The 19,000-nt window shown below is 38.0% G+C and overlaps 1 protein-coding gene across 2 annotated transcripts in view; it reads right to left on the bottom strand.

Annotated features, from left to right (window-relative positions):
- GALNT18 (polypeptide N-acetylgalactosaminyltransferase 18) overlaps positions 1-19,000 on the bottom strand; it is a 424,313-nt gene that overhangs the window by 11,966 nt on the left and 393,347 nt on the right. The window lies entirely within an intron of this gene.

Here is a 19,000-nt window from a genome sequence, read left to right as displayed (position 1 = left end):
TAGAATTCTTTATTGGCCAAGTGTGATTTGTCTTTGGTGCATAAGCTCTGTGTACATAAAAGTTATAAGTGATACATTATGATCATGGTCATCATAAAATGCATTCATCATGAATCGGAAGATACAACACAGTGTAGGTCATATGATACTAAACAAGCAAACAAAATCAAACTAGGAAACCAAATAAAACAATATGAATTATAAAGATACAAGAAACAAGGTTACCTGTAGAAAATGAGATTTTGCACCCTATCTGTTCAGTTTTAAAATGGCATGCAAACTATAGCTTATTATCAATTTTTATCTACTAGTAATGAAACAATTGGGGGGGGGGATTGTCCTTGGTACTCTCTGAGCTTGTTTATTTTCTTTCAGATGTTTCATGACGCAAACTAGATAACATTATCAGTGCTATTCTGAAACATTGATTAAACTGCTTTTCCTAATATGTATAAGGTTAGAAGCAACTTTCCTGAAGATAATACAAATATGCCCATGTCACACCAACACTCCGCAGTCTGCATTGGTTGCTGATCAGTTTCCAGTCACAATTCAAAGTGTTGATTATGACCTATAAAGCCCTTCATGGCATCGGACCAGAATACCTCCGGGACCGCCTTCTGCCGCATGAATCCCAGCGACCAGTTAGGTCCCACAGAGTTGGCCTTCTCTGGGTCCCGTCAACTAAACAATGTCGTTTGGCGGGACCCAGGGGAAGAGCCTTCTCTGTGACGGCCCCGACCGTTTGGAACCAACTCCCCCCAGATATCAGAGTTGCCCCCACCCTCCTAGCCTTTCGTAAGCTCCTTAAAACCCACCTCTGTCGTCAGGCATGGGGGAATTGACATTTTCCCTCCCCCTAGGCTTATAAAATTTATGCATGGTATGCTAGTATGTATGATTGGTTTCTAAATTGGGGTTTTTAAAATTAACTTAAATATTAGATTTGTTTACATTGTATTATTATTGCTGTGAGCCGCCCCGAGTCTGTGGAGAGGGGCAGCATACAAATCTGATAAATAAATAAATAAATAAATAAATAAATAAATAAATAAATAAATAAATATATTTATAATATTGTTTTGTCTAATACAGGCATAGTTCTATGCCATATGATTGGAGACCTGCATCATTAATTTCATAAAGATATGAATACTGAGGCTACAATCGGATTTGACTTGAAAACATGTTTTTTTGTTTCAGCATGAAGAATAATACTTAAAATCCATTTTGGGTCCATTTTTCTGATAAGCCATGAAAGAGCTGCCTCTTTTTCAAAGCAGGCAAATCTTTCATGTATTACTTATGTTGTTCTTATTGTAGAAAATAAAGCAGTGATTATAAATGGTAGACAGTCTGGAAGGTTCATTTATAGAAGTGTCTTTTTGATTAGAGTAACATAATTTGAGCATTACACTATCCTGAAGAAAGGAACACAATTGGGTTTGAGGAATCTGACACAAGACAAATTCTGACACATGAAGTAAAAGTTAATAATCCATGAAAAGATAAATGTCTGAGTGTAACATAATGTCAAACCAAGGAGTAAGAAAATGTCTGAAGGACATACTGAGGAAAACATATGTAGAAAATTTTGAAACCATTAACCCATTTACCCTAGTGAGTAAGCCCTAAATTGACAGTCTGTTGTATTTTGATAAATGACATGATAATATTAAGTATGAAGCAAAAATGACCTTCCCTAATTCTTTCCTGAGTAGATTGGGAAACATTCAACACCCGATATCCCCAAAGAGTCTACTCCTTCTGACACCTGAGCTTGCATAGCTCACTTAGAACTTTATTCCTCTCTCTACCAGTCTGATACCACTCTTCTCCATTAGGAGATGCTGTTCAATATTTTGCTTACTCTTAATTATTATATCTCCTCCGTTCTCTTAAAAAAATGTTAGCACTATGTCCAAAGGGTTGAGTTGGTAATATATAAACAAGCCAACAATATATGATTGTATGGATTGCTTTAAAATGTATGTTTTGATTACTGTAGTATTGCATGTTGCCATAAGAGGGAGCTAGAGAGCATGGCTTTTGTCTTTCTGTTGTTTGACTCTGATAGTGATATGTATTATGTTCTGCTATTCTGATGTGTTTGTAAGATGTAATAGCTTTGTTGAATGTATATGGCAAAGACAAACTGGTAAAAAGATTATTGTACTTCTAAAGATTGACTGATTTGAATGTGTATGACTTGGATTTTATTTGGCCTGCTCTGTTTCTTAAAATAAACACTGTGTATCTCTGTGTGTGAGATTGGATAATTACTCATATCTACTGCACGTCTATTGAAATACCCCATTGTATGTGCATATTCTTGATAACTCAAGGGTTGCTCTGCACACACCTTAACAAAAACCTTGACTGTATTCCAAATGCTGAAGTTGGGTGAAGGGGTCCCAAATGTTCCCAATAATTTAATTTCTAGTTTGGGGTTTTGTCAAAACCAGTCCCTTAGATTTTGAAGCCATGATGGGGTGGGTTTTTATTTTTATTACAGTCTTGAGGAGAAGGAGGAGAAAAAAAAAATACTGCAGCTTTCATTAGATTTTGACCCAAATCTTAAGCTCTCAACAGAGTGGCACTATAATGACACAATTCTTTTTTCCATTGGAAAAGAAAACATTTGCAGAGATTTAATGTCTTGATTTCTCTATTCTGATTATATAAGCTAGAAAAGTGTACTATGTCCACATACTGTAAGTTCAGCTGCTGTGGCCTAGAATTGGAGCTCTTGCCTCACAATCAAGAGGTTCTGAGTTCAATCCTAGATAGAGGCAGTCTCCTGCTTGGGCAGGGGGTTGGACTAGATGACCTGCAAGGTCCCTTCCAACTCTGTTAAAGCTGAAAAGTTCAGTTACAATGTATCCCATTTTGTTAGTGGAACAAATTCTTAGATATAACCAACTACCTTTATATTTAATATGCCACATCCAATTCCATTCGTAAAAATGTGGCAAACTAAATCAAGATAGCTTGGTACAAAGAATGATTTTGATATTAAGCTGCAAAGATGAAAATTCTTTAGTTTTAAATCCTCTCTACCTTGCATGTAATATTTTACGCTGTTTGATAATTTTGCTGATGTAAAAGACAACCTCTTCAAATTTATCATGACATTTTATTTCAAGTCTTCTCTACTTCTTGACATATCATCAATCAAATGCCATTCAATCAGATATCATATACAGTTCCTTTGACTCAGCTTCCAACTTTAGATTGCAACAAGTGGAATTCCTGGCACAATCTTCCCAGCATGACTGCTGATAAGCAAATGATCACACTTGTGTCAGACTCATTCAATCATACAGTATACTATAGGATGCAGAATGAGTATCTGAGAAGCAGCCAAGCAAGTGGGTGATAGGTAAGAAGTAGATTGCATGATTTTAATCTGGTTCCATCACCAGCTCTTAAACATGGGGACCATGTCAATCTTAGAAACATAGAAACATAGAAGACTGACGGCAGAAAAAGACCTCATGGTCGATCTAGTCTGCCCTTATACTATTTCCTGTATTTTATCTTACAATGGATATATGTTTATCCCAGGAATGTTTAAATTCAGTTACTGTGGATTTACCAACCACGTCTGCTGGAAGTTTGTTCCAAGGATCTACTACTCTTTCAGTAAAATAATATTTTCTCATGTTGCTTTTGATCTTTCCCCCAACTAACTTCAGATTGTGTCCCCTTGTTCTTGTGTTCACTTTCCTATTAAAAACACTTCCCTCCTGAACCTTATTTAACCCTTTAACATATTTAAATGTTTCGATCATGTCCCCCCTTTTCCTTCTGTCCCCCAGACTATACAGATTGAGTTCATTAAGTCTTTCCTGATACGTTTTATGCTTAAGACCTTCCACCATTCTTGTAGCCCGTCTTTGGACTCGTTCAATTTTGTCAATATCTTTTTGTAGGTGAGGTCTCCAGAACTGAACACAGTATTCCAAATGTGGTCTCACCAGCGCTCTATATAAAGGGATCACAATCTCCCTCTTCCTGCTTGTTATACCTCTAGCTATGCATCTAAGCATCCTACTTGCTTTTCCTACGACTGACTATGTTATTGAAACATTTGAGGAAAATGCCACCTCACCAGACCTGGTATTGCTTTAATAATTATAGTTACATAATTATAGTTTATGTAACTGACAGCTTAATAATACAAATATTTCTTCTCAAAATTTAACATAACAAGTGTAAAAAGCCCATATAACAGATGAATCCTGCAAATGAAGATGAATATGGTCTCACATTGTCCAAACTCTGGACCTACACTAGCAGTACAAACACCAACGATGTGTAGATGGGTGATAACAGGCTTTTAATAATCTGGACTCGGGCACACAAATGAGCTCCAAAAAGCACTGGTTACAAAACAGATGCAATCCGGAATTAAAATCAGTGCTGGGAGCAGTCACCGCCAGCAGGTTTATATAGGCAGGCCATGCTCTCCACCAATGTAGGCCTTGCCTGCAAATTGCTCGCCTGGCTTCAGGTGATGACACAGCTGAGTGTCAGCGGCCTGGGTATCCAGCTGAGCATTGGCTCCAGATGACATCTCAGCTGATTGATGGGCATCCGGGGTGCACAACTGAGCATCAGGTGGCCTGTTGTGTTGTGCATGTCCGGAGTGTGGTGGTGCCCCCCCACCAGAACCTTCTCCCCCACCCCCAGTAAGACAAACCCCGAGGTTTCACATATTCATTACTTGCGATTTTAAGATTTAAAAAATAATCTTACAATAGATGGCTGTTTCTCTAAACTGAATAAATAGAAGATAAATTATATCTAAAAGACTATTCAAAATTCATAAAGGCAGGACAAATTTTATTTATTTATTCATCCATCCATCCATCCATCCATCCATCCATCCATCCATCCAATCAATCAATCAATCAATCAATCAATCAATTTATTTTATTTGTCATACAAATATAGTATTGTATTGTAGCATGTTTAACATAATATAAGTATAAAGTAGAGATAGAAAAGATAAAAAAGACATTTGGACAGGAACGGTAGGCACAAAGGTACACTTATGCACGCCCCTTGTGTACTGTGGACTGTGTAAAGCCAAAAAAGATGTTTTGCACTCGGAAATCTTGATTACAAATATCTTTGTGAGCCTTTTCTGAAAAGTAAACTGCTCACATTTCCTACAGGAGGTGCAGCATGGTTGTTAAACCTCATCAAAGCAGGAGCTTTGCTGCCTTCCCATTGCCCTCTAGGTAGGCATTTTCACAAGCATCTGCCTTGAACAAAAGGCTAATGGAAATGATGCAGCTTATCTTTATACCTTCAAGGGAGGAATCAAGACAATGTTCCTTGCTCTTCTGCATTGGGGCCTCAAATTTGACACCCATAGACATAGACATAGAACAGCTTATAGGAACAATGTTGTAGTATATTTTAAGATAAGTTAATTAATAAGTTAATGGATATATGCAAGATAACCAACCTATACTTTTCCTTTAAAAAAGTAAATAAGAAAGAAAGTAAATAAGTAAAGAAAGTAAATAAAAAGTAAATAAGAAAGAAAGAAAGAAGAAGAAGAAATAAAAGGAAATAGTATGTTAAAATGGAGATTATCATGTTTCTCTGTAGCCTTAAAAAGGAAGGATAAGCAGGAAAATATCTATTTGGCTTTCAGATTATAAATGACTGCATCAAGATTTGATGAAATGATTTGTCTCTTCAGTCAATTATGTCTGACTTACCTAATTGAATATACATATTATGATTTGACAGTGATGACAATGGACTTACCCTAAGTCGTTCTCCTCATCTTTGGAAAATATTAAATACAAGTATTCCATATAAAATAACACTAGAATCAATTATATCTGTTTATGCTATATTTTCATTCTACATATTTTATTTGCTTATACAGTGGTACCTCTACTTAAGAACTTAATTCGTTCTGTGACCAGGTTTTTAAGTACAAACATTCTTAAGTAGAAGCAATTTTTCCATAGGAATCAATGTAAAAGCAAATAATGCATACAAACCCATTAGGAAAGGAATAAAAGCTTGGAATTTGGGTGGGAGTTGGAGGATGAAGAAGAGGACAAGGAGAGTCGCTGCTGAAGGAAGAAGGTAAGGTGACGGGAATAAAAAAAATCAAAAACTTTAAGGCTTAAAAAAAAGTGGGACTCTGAGGCGGTGAGGAGCAGCAGACGCCTCCAATACACCTGGCGTGAGGCTGCCTCCCATACACTGGCTGCTGCTGCTGCTACCTGCTGCCTCTTCCTTCCCATGCTGAAGGGCTCCTCTCTCCTCTTGCTTGTTCACTTTGTAGCCGGTGCTTTTCCTTCGCTGTGGTGACTCCTCGGCTGCCCAGAGCGAAGGGAACATTTCTTTTCTCTGGGCACTGGCAGAGGTTTATTCCCTGTCCAAGCGTCCAGAGAAAGGAAAATGCTTCGTTTGCTCTGGACTGCCAAAGCCTCCTTAAGCGCCACCGAAAGGCTCCTCTTGCTGCCTAGAAATGCCCGAGATGGCCAGGATTAAAGGGGGAATGGGCTCAGGTTCTTAAGAAGAAAACGGTTCTTAAGAAGAGGCAAAAAAATATTGAACACCCGGTTCTTTTCTAGAAAAGTTCTTAAGTAGAGGCATTCTTAAATAGAGGTACTACTGTATACCAGATTTCAAAGTTGTGCAAGGTCTTCCTTAGATTCTACATATTGCATTTACCCTTGGAACACAGTATCAAAGTTGTTGGAGCAAGAATATGGGTAGATGCTGGGTCATGACTACTAAAAATTAATATGCATTGTTATTAATTAAATATTAAAATGCATATTTTAAATTTGTTTATTTGTTACCTATCTAGCACATAGTGGTTTTTTTCCAGTGTTTTGGATTTTAACATTTTTTCCTCAGCCTTAGGCATCAAGTTTTATAACAAGGAACACTGGGAGTTGACAGACAACCTTTTGTCTAAAACATTTCTTTTTTCAAGTTCTTAGCTTGATTCAGAACACCTTGAAATATTCAGCTGAAAGGCCCCAAATTCACTTTGAAGTCTGATTGAACTCTCTCTTTGGTGAACACCAGTATTTCTCAACCTCTAAAACTTTTAGATGTGGAGATTCAAATCCCAGAATTCCCAGCACGGCCAGGAAATACTAGCAGATGGAGCCTACATATCAAAAACCACTTGCTGTGTTGGCAACTGATACAGACAATCATACCAAAATTAGCTGTACTTGGCATGCAACTGTACAGAACACTGATCGCTGGATATTGCTAATTAGCATTAGGCTACATTAATTATAATACTTCCCTAACAATTTTTTTTGGTTGCATCTAGTAACTGGTAATTATGAATAGTTCCACCAAGCAGTCCAATTTCACAAGCTTTAACCATTTTATCACTCTTATCAGCTTCTTCTTGTATTCATGCTTCCATCTGGCAGTCATACTTCCTAAGCCATTTGCACATTTTTAACCACATTATCTTAAGATTTATCATTCTGCCTGAAGAAATAACATCTTCTTCAAACAAAACACTCTGGCTTCATTAATGTTAATGATAAAGTTGCAAAGATTTGACATGAAGTTAATTAGAAATGTTGAAAACCCATTGTCACTGATAAAACATCATTGGGTGAAGAATGCTGACATCACCACAATTGATTTACTGAAACCTGATCTGTCATGTAGCAAAAAATTAAGGTAAAATGTCTAACTTAACACAAGATAATTAGATAAGGGGCCAGCTTACAAAGAATATACTGTATTTTTCAGAGTATGAGACGCACCAGAATATAAGATGCACCTTACTTTTGGAGGAGGAAAATAGGAGGGGGGAAAAAAATCTACCTGCTAGGTATTCATCTGGCTAGTGTTGTACATACTCCTGGTCAGTTTGAGGATGATGAAGATATTGAGGATTCGGATTCAGTGTTTATGAATTAGTGGGGGGCCCGGGGTTACAGGTAGTAGAACAGGTGGGAGGCCAGCCACAGGATGGGGCTATGAGTTCAGGATCTAGTGAGGGAGAATCAGACATTTGCTGGGTTAACCCTAAATTCAGAAGGGCCCAAAATGTAGAGAACAGGTGTCTGGAAGAAGATATTAAGGAGAGGAATGGGTTAAATACTGTAGTGATATATTTGGCATGTCAGGGGGTCAGTGGGGAAGAAGGGTGGAGTTTCAACGTTGCTGAAGAGAAAAATGGATGTTTTTCTTGCCGCTCTCAAGTAAGCAAAAGTATTCTATGTTGATTAACAGTCAGGGCTGCTGTTTTTAGAAATCATGCTGTTAGGAAAATAAATCTTGTTAAGTGGAGAAGGAGAAGGAACGTGAGAAATGCAGTCAAGGGAGATAACGGACCAACAGATAAGTGTGTGCATGAAATGTGTTTGAATTCCAGAAGAACAGAGAAATAAATGGAGTTTCTTTATTCATGATATAATGCATTTAATAAGAGTTATTTGTAATAGCTAAATTTCTACCAGAAACCAGAACAGCTAGCATCTTTGGTTTGTTCTGCTTCAGAACATTATTTTATCCCCTGGTTAGGGCTGAAAAAAAAACCTTCTTCAAAGGGAGTAGGGATGAAAACAAGCCTGAAAAGACTTAGAGCTGGGGGAAAGAAAACTTATTCTAAGGGAATAGGAAGCCAAGAACATTGTTAGCACCTCATTAGGGCTGGAAAAAAAAACCTTTGACTAAGCTACATTTGGAATATAAACACACCCAAATTTCCAACCTCTTTTAAGGGAAAAACATGTGTCTTATACCCAGAAAAATATGATATACTAATTTCCATTCAAAAAGCTGTGTCTTGTTATGTCAACCTTGCCAGATGAAACCCATATTGGAGCATAGTCTAGGCATGCATTTGGAATGAATGAATTAAATGATATTTGGGGTAGTGTCCAACTATTTGCATAGTGTAAAAGCAAAGTTTGGAGTGCTATATTTTTAAACAAACTTGCACTAATAATATTTCTGATAAAGAATTAGTACAAGACAATTTTATGTTTTCATTGTTTTCATTTTAAGGAACTTCAAAGTAGGGTGAAAGTTTAGGTGATATGCAACTACCTAGCGTGACTAAGTGGCTCAGTGGCTGAGTTTGTTGATCAGAAAAGTTGGTGGCTTGAATCCTTTGTCATGCTGTGTATTGCCAGCCCCAGAGACATTCAAAGACATTCAGTTAAATAGTTAACTCTGTGTATGTTAGTTTAGCTCCACCCATTATGATGTAAAATCCTGCCTGGACTGCCAGCATCACTTCCTTTCTTCTTGGGAAGAATCCATCTTTCTCTAAGTCTTCAACAATGTAAGATGCATAGAAATTGCCTGGGATCAGGCATAGCTATTTTTGTTATTTTCTTAATAAAAGTAACTTCGTTTGAAAGCCGTTTCTGTAACTTACTCCATCGCCTCCAGATTTGATTTATTATAGCTCACGCAGGCTGTAATTTATCTACAAAATCTGACATCCTTAGTATAGGTTTCCTGTGACCAGGGGTTGGACTAAATAACCTCCAAATCCCTTCCAACTCTATTACTATTACCTGAAAAAATATCAGAAGACATAAAGAAATCTGACAGAAGTCCTGATTTTCTTTTTCTGCATGTTTAAAGTTCATGGAAAACTGAACATTGTTTCTACCCAGATGTAAAATTTTATTATGTTCAGTCAGTTTGCATCTAGGGAATGCATTTCCTTGAGTATAGAACTTCAGGATCTGAAACACTTTCATCTCCTTGAAATGCTGCAGAATAGAGTGAGGGAAAAATCCTGGAAGTGGCATAGTTAATTTCTCATTAAAAAATAGAGGGGAAATTTTTTAAAATTATTTTTTCTTTCTCTTCCAGGTGTCCATCCCAGCTTATATCCTCACACAGTTTTTGCTAGGGTGATTTCTTTGCCCTTTGGATTTCTCCAACTAATTGGCTGGATTACCCTGAATGTATTCCTGAGTAATTAAAAATTGAGCTCTTAAGATTCCTTTGCTTTCTTCTCTTCATTGAATCAATTTTTCAAAATTATTCTCATTGATCCGTTTATAATGAAAGAGTATACCATGAGCTGCCAAAACAAGAGCAAATGTTATACAAATCCATTTTATTTCATTTCTTTAGTCCTTTAAAGCAGGGGTGCACAATCTATGTCAGTTTGAAAACTGAATGTTGAAGACAAGGTAGAGTCAGTTTTAACATGATTTTCAGAAGTTTTAAGAGAGGGGAAGAACCTGCAATTGATCTCCAAGCTCTACTTCCTGTTCCTTTAATTGAACAGATTATGTTGGGATTTTAACAGGAGCGTATATTACTAATTTGTTCTGAAATTGATATTGTTTGGATTGGGCATTTCTTCAAATCTGAGAGTAAAAAGGCCCATGGAGCACACAAGGATGTGAACAGAGCAGCTGTGTGAAAGTTCTTTTCCATTTCACCAGTATCATGAAATTCCATCTGCAGTTGCCAAGGGATTCTGAGGAAAATAGCAGTATTAGAGAGTTGAAGGGATCTTGGAGGTCCTCTAGTCCAGTGATTTTGAACCTTTTTTGAGCCACGGCACATTTTTTACATTTACAAAATCCTGGGGCACACCACCAACCAAAATGACACAAAATGACACTCTAATTGTGATGCATCGTGATGAATTGTATATCACCCTCTGCAGGGGCCTCTTATAAAAAGAAAAAGGTCAAATATCTATATACACCATCAGGATAGACATAACCAGCTGAGGCTGAGGCTTCATCTAGTGGTGGCAACATTTACCTCCAGTCCTGCCCAGGGTTAGAAATCGGGACCATGGGGAGGAGTAGCAGCTTCAACTACTCACCGTAATGGCAAGTGCGCGGCAGCCTGAGTGGGGATCTTCCTGGGTGTGGATGAGAGGCAGCCTGCTATTGGTTCATCGATAGTGGTCGGGATGAATCCTAGAAGGTGATTGGTCAGTGAGCGTTCCCTGTGCCTCCACTCTTGCTGTCACTGGTAGCTGGAGGGATTCTGAGGGGAATGTTTATGTTTGGATAGAGGCAGCTGGCGGCGGGCCGGATAAATGGCCTCCATGGGCAGTATCCGGCAAATGGGCCATAGTTTAGGGACCCATGTTTAATTTCCCCGCAGCACACTTGACCATGTCTCACAGCACACTGCTCTAGTCCAACCCCCAGCCCATGATAGGAGATCATATATTCGTGATGGAGAACTTATGGCACGTGTGCCAGCATGCAAGATGTTGCCCTAGCTCAGCTCCAGAGCATATCTGCATGTTCACCAGTTGATTTTTGGCTTGTTCAGAGGCTCTGGGAGGGTGTTTTTGGTCTCTAGGAAGTGGGAGAAACCTTTTTCACTCCCCCAAGCTCCACGGAAGCCTCTGGAACCTGGGGAGGGCAAAAAACAGACCTACTGGGCCCACCGCAAGTCGGGACATGGAGCGGGGGAAGAGTGGTTGTGCACGCAAGAAGGGGACATGTGAGGGGCCATTGAATTATGACCATGGGCATCATAGTTCCCTCTAAGCTGAGCAGTGAGCAATCACTCACTTAAAAATCATCATCAACCTGCCCAGAAGCCAAGAGGGAAAGAGTGAGAGGGAAGGAGAGAGAGAAGAAGAGAGGAAGAGAGAGAAACAGATAGAAAAAAGAGAGGAAGGAAAAAAGAAAGAAAAAGAATGGGAGTAAGGAAGAGAGAAAGAAAATCAAAATCTAGTTTGAAACTAGCTCAACTATTTAAGTGGCATTTTGATATTGATAGAGTTGCCCTATTATGAGCTCACTGTTATAGACACACTACAGTATTTTATTTTGAAAATCTCTGAGGCAAAACAGGGTGGGTTTTTTATTTGTTTGTTTGTTTGTTTGTTTGTTTACTTATTTATTTACTTACTTATTTATTTATTATTTCTGTGCTGCCCAGTCCCAAAGGGACTGCCGCTCAGACAGTATACTTTTCCACCCACCCCACCCCAAAAATTAGAGGGAACACTGATGGGCATGCGCACAGCGTGATAGCATGCACTTGGTTGCTTTCAGAACCCGAGGAAAAAAGGTTTGCCATCACCGTCCTATACCATTTTGTCCAGTCTCTTCTTGAAAACCTCCAGTGATGGAGGACCCACAATTTTTGTAGGCAAGTCATTCCACTGATTAATTATTGTTACTGTCAGGAAGTTTCTCTGTTCTAGATTGGCTCTCTCTTTCCTTCTTTTCTTGCACTCAGGTACTTGGGAGAATATGTTGACCCTATTTGAAGTGCTGTGGCAGCACCTTAAAAGTCGTGTTTGGTTTACAGAGTTGTCTACAAGTGCTCCATTCATGCTGCTGTGTAATTTGAAGCACCGCTTTGCTTTGAACCTGAAGCACTGCCTAACTGTAATATTGATTTGATGAACAAAGTAAAACAAAATTAAAACCAATTCCTTTTTTCTTCAGTTTAGAACGACAGGATTTCCTTGCTGCTGCAATCTCACCCCTCCAGTCACAAGCAGAACCACTAACAAGATAAAGTGATTTATGTAGCTGTAAGATACCAATGAGCCTGTGGCTTTCCAAGTATTATAAATCTTTTGCTATCAATACAATACACAATAAGCAGACTTTTAGCATTTATATTTCTTTTTTGAAGAAAAATTGATTTATTTTTATTTTTTAATATTTTTTAAAGAAATCTTTGTCTTTCACATTGTGGATTCATACCCTACATTTTCTCTAGACCTCTATCTTCTCCTTCCACGTCTGATTAAACCAGACTATGTAGAAATGTGTAGATTTCCTGTACCAAAGAATATACAACACAGTGATGTAGAAGGAATATGGATATGTGGAATTTATTCTGAGTTTTAAATGACCATCACATTTGGATTAATTTGAATTAACATTTTAATAATAATTTAAAGGACTATTTTAATTGTTTTTAAAATGTCATTCCTTTGAAGCAATATTTTTAATGAATGCAAGCCAGTATTTAAGTTAGAATATATTACAGAAGTATAACATTTAATTATTTTAAATGTTAAAGATAGGCATGAAAGCAAACCCGCCTTAGTAATAACCTGGTACCTCATGACAGATGTGATCACAGCCACTTCATCTATTTCTGCAATTTTTACCTATCTCATCTTCATAACAGTAATAGCAACAAGATACATGGCATTTTCGTTAGGTTAAATCAAATGAGATGTGTGTATTTGTACATGTATAGGCAGAGGTGTCATAATCTTTCAGGTAGCACCCTGGAGAAGAAATTGCAGTATATAAATTAAACTAATTCTTGAGACTTTATATCTGGTATTTAAATTAAAATGAAGACAAAAAGTATTTTTATCCCTAACTTTTAAGACAAAATCCAAAGAAATATATCAGGATGTGGAGGGGTTTTCCCCCAGTCTAAGGCCATAAGCAAAAGCAATATTTATGGATTTCTTACATTCTGCCTGTCATCACATAGAAAAAAGGCTCTCGGAAAGCTTTCCAATAAAATCTGGCTTTCCTGCTGCTTTCTGCTGGCATAACATATGAAAAGAGTTGATTAATAACACAGATCATGTGTTTTTCCTTGTGCATTTTATGTCCGTTTTGCTTGGATATTGAATAACTCAAAGATATTTTTGAAAATAGGAAGTCTCATTTCTAAATCATATTTTTTTCCCTAGTTTTCACTAAACTTTTGGGCGACAAAATCTTACTCATTGATTGATTATGAATGATTAGATTGGTATTGTCTGTTAGCGTCCACACACACATATTTTCTACAGGACAATCTGTTCCTGGTCTTTATGCTTTTCCAAAAAAACCCAAGAAACTACTAAATGGAAGCAAAATGTACAATATATATTACAAACTCTTAACTGTTCAGTTCAATTTGATAGGCCTAATCTAAACAGGAAACAAGATGAATGATTCTGATTACTCATGTATTATCTAAATGAATATGAAGAATAAAAGCTAAAACAGATGACATGATTATAATTAATGTTACCAGCTTTCTAGCAAGCCACTTAGTGCTAGGAGACTAATTAAGACAAATAATTGGAGTATTACTATTCTGTATTTCAGCATTCTCATGCCATTGCTTTTTATTTATTTATTGGATTTGTATGCCGCCCCTCTCCGTAGACTCAGGGCGGCTAACAACAATGATAAAAACAGCATGTAACAATCCAATCCAACACTAAAATAATTTTTAAAAACCCTTATTATAAAAACCAAACATACATACAGAAATACCATGCGTAAATTGTAAAGGCCTAGGGGGAAAGAATATCTCAATTCCCCCATGCCTGATGGCAGAGGTGGGTTTTAAGAAGTTTACGAAAGGCGAGGAGGGTGGGGGCAATTCTAATCTCTGGGGGGAGTTGGTTCCAAAGAGCCGGGGCCGCCACAGAGAAGGCTCTTCCCCTGGGTCCCGCTAAACGACATTGTTTAGTTGACAGGACCCGGAGAAGGCCCACTCTGTGGGACCTAACTGGTCGCTGGGATTCGTGCAGCAGAAGGCGGTCCCTGAGTTTTTATAGGAACTGCAATGTTATTGTTGTAAGATTGTAAGAAGCAAAATACAGTGGAACCCCGACATAAGAGCTGCTCTACTTAAGAGCAACTCGAGATAAGAGCTGGGAGGGGAGAGATATTTTTGTTCTACTTACAAGCCCAAATTCGAGATACAAGCGCCAAGGAGCTGTCTCCTGAAGCCAAACGCTAACTTCCGCGTTCGGCTTCAGGAGACAGCTGCGAAGCGGCGCGTGTGTTTTAAAAGGTTGCAGCCGGCCTGGGGGGCTCGGGGGGGTGTGTGCTTGCAGCTTTCTTTCTTGCTCTTTTTCTTTCTCTCTTTTACCTTCCCTTCCTCTATTTCTTCTTTTCTTTCTCCTTCCCACCTTCTTCCCTCCCTCTCTCCCTTCACTCATTCCTCTCTTACTCTCCCCTTTCATAAGTTTCCTTGCTTCCTTCCTCTGTTCCTGTCCCTTCCCTCTTTCCTTCCTTCCTTCCCACCCTCCATCCATTCATTCACCCATTCCTCTCTTGATCGCTTAAAGCCGGTCCCTGGTGCAAAAAGGGTTGGGGACCTCTGTCCTACAGGATTGGGTGGCAGAGAAGTTGAACATATGTAAATTTAAAAGTTTAAGAAAGTTTACAAGTTAAGTGAAAGAAACTTCATTATTCATTTATATGTACATGTACATTTCTTCATTAAAAACATGTCTTTCTGCATAATTTAGACTAACTTTGTGAGTTTTTTGAGGGCTGGAACCAATTAAAATTATTTACATTAATTCCTATGGGGAAAAGTCGTTCGAGATAAGAGCTGCTCGACTTAAGAGCCCAGATCCGGAACGAATTAAACTCGTATCTCGAGGTACCACTGTATATTAATTCCTGCTATGCAATTGCTGTTAGCACATGATTGCAATGTCCATGTCTAGTGATCATATGACATCAGAACTGAGCAAACTCTCTGTGGAGTTCTGGAGCTCATTTTCAATTTTTTAAAATATTATTGTCTATTTCTGAAGATATCAGATGTATTTTATGGCATGGTGAGGATGTTAGAATGGGTTGAAAGTTTCCAGGTCTTTTTGGTGATGGAGTTGAAGGAGCTGACACAGGGTGAATAGTAATGTATTAATTTCTTTATTTGATCATTTGCATGCCGCTTCAGTCACAGAGTAACTCTAGATAACTGACTACTATTAAAGCTTATGGAATGTCAGTGCCACTGGTGATTTTGTATGTTTTGGACTTAATTGTTTTTTATAAAAGGATTTTGGCACTGAAAATCAGCTAACTGAACAAATTTAGTTGTCCGATCCTGATCCTTTGGGATTGTAAAAATAAGCTTGTGTGGGACTACATACGGCCACACATAAATGCCATTAAAGACATAGGTTGAAGAATTTACAGTGACACTTACTTGGGAATCTTCCATTTTGCATGGAGAAAATAATGCCTCAGTGATGAAAATAAAATGTAGTTCTGTATTCAGTTCTACTGATTTCAGTAAAGGCTGTCAACAATAATCAGAACAAGAGCAGAACAACATTCTTAAAATATATTTTTTTAAAAAACATGAGAGTGAATAACAGTTGGAGATCTTTTATAATAACTGCCTGCTCAAGCAGGAAAGCAGAAAAAAAAATTGTCAATCTCTTCTTAAAAACTTCCAGTGTTGGAGCTCTTCAACTTCTGGAGGCCTATCTTCTTGTAGTCCTATCAGCTACATTGTATACATATGCTCTCTACATGGGGCTACCTTTGAAGAGTGTTCGGAAACTCCAGATTGTGCAGAATGCAGCTGCGAGAGCAATCATAGGCTTCCCTAGGTATGCCCTGGGACCGCCTTCTGCCGCACGAATCCCAGCGACCGGTCAGGTCCCACAGAGTTGGCCTTCTCCGGGTCCCTTCGACGAAACAATGTCACCTGGCAGGACCCAGGGGAAGAGCCTTCTCTGTGGCAGTCCCGACCTTCTGGAATCAACTCCCCCCGGAGATTAGAACTGCCCCCACCCTCCTTGCCTTTCGCAAATTTCTCAAAACCCACTTCTGTCGTCAGGCATAGGGAAATTGATTCCCCTGGGCCGGTCAACTTTATGTATGGTCTGTATGAGATGTATGATTGTTTTTTATATTAAGGGTCTTAAATCTGTTTTAATTTTTGCATTTGTATTGTAAGCCACTCCGAATCTCTGGAGAGGGGGGGCATACAAACCTAATAAAAACAAACAAACAAACAAACAAATAAATAAATAATAAATAAACAAACAAACAAACAAAAAACTATACAATCTTTGAATTATGACAGAGCAATATAACTCTTCAGTTTAAATAAGATAAAAGAAAATTCCTCCATATACTTTTTGTATATTCTCTTGATGCTCTGCCCAGTGCGTTCAATTAAAAAAATATATTTTCATCTTTATGTGCAACTGTAAAACTGTTTGAAAGTTAACAAGTAAAATTTGAAAAAAAAGCTTAAAAATAATAAGTGTAATTTTCTCTAGTTTTAAAATATCTACTTAAAAGGCAAATCTCAATGGCTTTCCATTGTTATATTTAAAGAAATGTATGCATATATCCGCATATATCCGCATATATATACAAATCACCTCAGTGGCCAAAACTCTCATCACCAGAACCAAACGCCTAGCTGACCATGAGCACTTAAAAACTGAATTGAACAAACTCAAAGATGTATTAATTTCTAATGGATTCGAAGGGAAAACAATCACAAACCTAATAAAAAAAGAGACACTCCCTAAAAATCAAGATCAAGAACAGGACAATGGTACCACCCTCCTCCCTTACATCAAGGGCACCACAGACAAAATTAGTAAAATTCTGCACAAACATAACATCAAAATTTCATTTTGTACTAACCAAAAAATATCTAATATCCTAAGGAACCCAAAAGATAAAATCCAATTGGAATACCAAGGAATCTATGAAATTCCTTGCAAAACATGTGCAGCCACATACATTGGACAAACCAATCGAAGAGTAAGTGCACGCATTGCAGAACATAAAAATGCAATTAAAAAAGAAGAAAAGACTTCCTCCCTTGTCCAACACATTAAAAAAACAGGGCACGAAATTGACTTTGAAAAAACTAAATTACTTTACAAAACAGAAAATTTATATAGAAGAATTACTTTAGAAGCCATAGAAATTGAGAAAAAACCCCTTTGCATGAATAAAAGAGATGACACGTCCCGCCTACCAGAGATTTGGAAACCAGCCTTAAACAAAAAAAACACTTCATAAAAATCACCATGTCAATCCCTCTAATAATTATGATTCCACCAACCAATCAGATCACTAAAACATAATCACCCAATCTATTTGCTACATTCAAACCAAATCTCCACCCCCACACTATATACTAGGAAGAAATGACAGTTGCAAACATTCCATTTTTACAACAGCACGAAGCTTGAAACTTCAGCCTGATGATGGTGAATGTGATTTCACCGAAACGTCGCATAGACATGCAAAATATTACACAGGGCAAAACCCGAACTCAGAACAATCTACATACATACATACATACATACATACATACATACATACATACATATATACACACACACACACACATACATACATATATATACAGTATATATATATATACACACATATATATATATACACACACACACATATACTGTATATACAGTATATATATATATATATATATATATATATATATATATATATATATATATACACATACATACACATACAGTATACATACATACATACATATATATATATGAATAATTTTTACTATACAAAGCATTTTAGTAGTAATAGTTCACTATACTTAAAATATAGCCCTAAACATTTTAAACATTTTACAGTGATATCTCATCTCACGAATTTGTAAGGTGAAAGGTTTGTAAGACGAAACAATGTTTCCCATAGGAATTAATGGAAAAGTGATTAATGCGTGCAAGCCTAAAACTCACCCCTTTTGCCAGCTGAAGTGCCCGTTTTTGCGCCGCTGGGATTACCCTGAGGCTCCCTTCCATGGGAAACCCCACCTCCAGACTTCCATGTTTTTGTGATGCTGCAGGGGAATCCCAGCAGGGGAATCCCAGCAGCGCAAAAACGGGTGCTTCGCTAGCAACGGAAGTCTGGAGGTGGGGTTTCCAGTGATGGGAGCCTCAGTGAAATTGCAGCATTGCAAAAGCACAGAAGTCCTTGAAACCCCACTTCCAGACTTCCATATTTTTGTGATGCTGTGATTTTGCTTAGGTTCTCCTCACTGGGAAACCCCACCTCTGGACTTCCGTTGCCAGCGAAGCGCCCATTTTTGTGCTGCTGGGATTCCCCTGCAGCATCACAAAACACGGAAGTCCAGAGGTGGTGTTTCCCATGGAGGGGAGCCTCAGGGGAATCCCAGCAGTGCAAAAATGGGTGCTTCGCTGGCAACAGAAATCCAGAGGCGGGGCATCCCAGTGGCGGTGGCTTGGGTTTGTAGGGTGAAAATAGTTTGGAAGAAGAGGCAAAAAAATCTTAAA

The sequence above is a fragment of the Erythrolamprus reginae genome, chromosome 1, assembly GCF_031021105.1.
Source record: "Erythrolamprus reginae isolate rEryReg1 chromosome 1, rEryReg1.hap1, whole genome shotgun sequence".
NCBI lineage: Eukaryota > Metazoa > Chordata > Lepidosauria > Squamata > Dipsadidae > Erythrolamprus > Erythrolamprus reginae.
The sequence above is the reverse complement of the archived record's forward strand: the minus strand, read 5'-3'. Positions and strand labels throughout refer to the sequence as shown.